Raw genomic sequence first — 3,109 nt, forward strand, 5'->3', positions numbered from 1 at the left:
ATAGCAAGGAGGAATGTTGGTGAGCCCGGTGGGGGCATGAATGTGAATGAAGGCATTGGTAATGGTGGAGGTGCTAATGGAAGAAACGGTGGTGAAGAGGTTGAAAACCCTCCTAGGCAATTTGATCCTCACTCTCTTGAGGATTGTGCTAGGCCTACGTGGGATACATCCCCTTCAAGCATCCACTATCCTCCTATCAATGCTACTAATTTTGAGATCAAGCCGTCTATCATCAACATTATCTCAAATTCTTCAGTTTTCTATGGACTTCCCAGTGAAGAGCCCAATGTTCATCTTCGCTCTTTCTTGCATGTGTGCACTATTTTTGGGATTAATGGAGCTTCTAAGGATGCTATTTTGTTGAGGTTATTTCCATTTTCTTTGAGTGATAAGGCTAAGGGATGGTTGATGTCCTTGCTTCCTAATTCTATCTCCACTTGGGATGAGATGGTGGAGCAATTCTTGACAAAATTCTTTCCTCTGACCAAGGTAGTGCAAATTAGGGCGAATATCATGTCCTTTGCCCAAAAGGATCTTGAATTTTTCTATGAGGCTTGGGAGTGCTTTAAAGGAATTATTCGAAGTTGCCCAAATCATGATGCGGTTGCGGGAGGTTCTTGTATGATCAAAAATCAAGATGAGGCTATGGAATTACTTGATAAAGTGGCCAAGACAACTAACTATTGGTCCTCGGTGAGGGGGAACCCAAAGCAAAGAGGAAGTTATTGAGATGATGAAGTTATGTCTACCTTGGCTATTATGGCAAAGAAGATTGATGCATTGTCTATAAATCATGCTCAAGGGGTACATGCTATGCAAAGCACACCTTCCTATATTTCTTGTGATTATTGTTGTGGATGCCATCCTACAGGGGAGTGTCTTATTGCTTCTTCTTGTAACTCTAGTGAGCAAGTGAATGTCATTGGTGGAGGTAATTTCAATCAATCCCGCAATGATCCTTATTCCAATTTCTATAATCCGGGATTTATGAATCACCCCAGCATCTCTTGGAGCAATACTCAAAATGTGCAAAATCCTCAACATCTAGTGCAGCCCCAAGAGACGAAGAGGGATATCGATGAAATGTTCTCAAAGCTAGCCAGAGGTCTAGATACACTTACAACTCATACCTCCCAATTTATGACAATGACAGAGCAATACATGAGCAAAACCGATGTCACTCTACAAGCTCAAACAAATTTGATGCAAAACTATGGAGCTTCCATTCAGAATCTTGAGGTAAAAATGGGGCAAATAGATAACACTTTGTCATATAGAGAAAGAGGTACATTGCCAAGCCAACCGGAGGTGAATCCAAAAGGGAAGGATAAGGAGCAATGCATGGCAATCACTCTCCGGACTGGTACAGTGGTTAAAAATGCTTCTGATCTAGATGCCGAAAAGGCGAAAATTTTGTTGGAGGAGGAGAAGTGCAAAAACTCAGCTAAAAACTATATAGGGGCCAATTTCGATCGATCGGAGGGGGTTCCCGATCAATCAGACAAGCTTGATAAAATTTAACAGAGACCATTTTTGATCGATCGGACCCCATCCCGATCGATCGGACCCTATCCCAATCGATCGACCAACTGCAGTACATGATGAAAAGTTCAAAAATGAGAAAAACGTGCAGACGCGGTATGCTATAGAGCTAGATTGGCCCGATAGTTCACTTCCTGCACCTCCAGTCAAAGCTTATGTGCCTCCAATTCCTTTTCCTCAAAGATTAAAGAGTAATAAGAAGAATGATGATCAATTCTCTAAGTTCTTGGAGGTATTCAAAAAGTTTCAAGTAAACATCCCCTTTGCCGAAGCTGTACAACAAATTCCTAGCTATACTAAATTCATGAAGAAGATCCTATCCAAGAAACGTAGATTGAAGGAGCATGAAAAGATACAATTAACCGAAGAGTGTAGTGCCATTGTGCAAAAACAGCTCCCAATTAAGCAAGACTATCCGGGAAGTTTCACAATCCCGTGCACCATTGGAAACACCTTGATTTAGAGATCTTTGTGTGATCCTGGAGCTAGCATAAATTTGATGCCATTTTGCGGTTGCTAAGCAAATTAGGACGAAGGAGATTAGTCCAACCACGATGTCTTTGTAAATGGTGGATAGATCTATCAAGTACCCTGTTGGCATAGTGGAGTATGTGTTAGTGAAGGTGGGTGAGCTTATGTTCCTAGTGGACTTTCTTATATTGGATATGGAGGCCAGCCCTACTACTCCCATAATCTTGGGAAGACCATTCTTGAGCACCGGGAGAGCTTTAATTGATGTTGAAAAAGGGAAGCTTACTTTGAGAGGTGCGGGAGCTGACCAAATCACTTTTAAAGTATTTCGCAATAGAAGGCAAGAGGAGGTCTCTCAACAATGCCTCCAAGTGGAGCATATTGACATGGTCATCCCTAACACTCTTTTAAAACAAATTCAATATATTATGGTGAAAGTTTTCCTAGGCCAAGATTCCAAAGTTAAGCATAAAGTTCCTAAAGCGGCCGAAATTCAAATTCAAAATCTCAAGTTGAATAGCCCAAGGAGAAGAAAAGAAGAAGAGGAAGACCAAGAAAATGAAGAAAAATGTTTTTCCTAAGGAAACGGTGGTAATGAAGGCTTGTGCTCCTTGCATGGCACCTAAGCAATCAAATGTCAATCAAGAAGCCATCAAGGGGAGTATACACCACAACCCTCAAGGATCTCGGTTGAATTCACAAAAGGAAGTCGGGCTGAAGACTTTAAACCAAGCGTTTTTAGGAGGCAACCCAGGTTTTATTGTTCTATCTCTATCTCTTTATTTCTATTTTCACTTATTCCACGCATTGAGGACATTACATACTTTAATTGTGGGGGTAGGAATTTAGTTTTTTCTAGTTTTTGCTTGAAATAAAAAAATTTGACTTGAAATGCCTTATGCCATGTCATTCTTAAGTGTATTTGGATGAATTGTGTGATCTTTCAAGCATGGATGGATCTTGCTATGGACATTCTTTCCAATTGAGTTGTTCCTATCTTGAAAATTATTTCGTCCATTGTGCTTTTGTGAATATGGAACACTTGTTTGTGGGGTACGAAATATGACTTGACTTTGGCCAACTGTGGTTGTTTAAG

At 40.7% G+C, this 3,109-nt stretch overlaps 1 non-coding gene across 1 annotated transcript; it reads right to left on the reverse strand.

Annotated features, from left to right (window-relative positions):
* Positions 1-496: 496 nt before the first annotated feature.
* On the reverse strand, positions 497-602 carry LOC119981588. The gene has a single exon (XR_005464194.1). It is a non-coding gene; the product is annotated as a small nucleolar RNA R71 (small nucleolar RNA).
* Positions 603-3,109: the final 2,507 nt, after the last annotated feature.

The sequence above is a fragment of the Tripterygium wilfordii genome, chromosome 16 (assembly GCF_013401445.1).
Source record: "Tripterygium wilfordii isolate XIE 37 chromosome 16, ASM1340144v1, whole genome shotgun sequence".
Classification (NCBI taxonomy): domain Eukaryota; kingdom Viridiplantae; phylum Streptophyta; class Magnoliopsida; order Celastrales; family Celastraceae; genus Tripterygium; species Tripterygium wilfordii.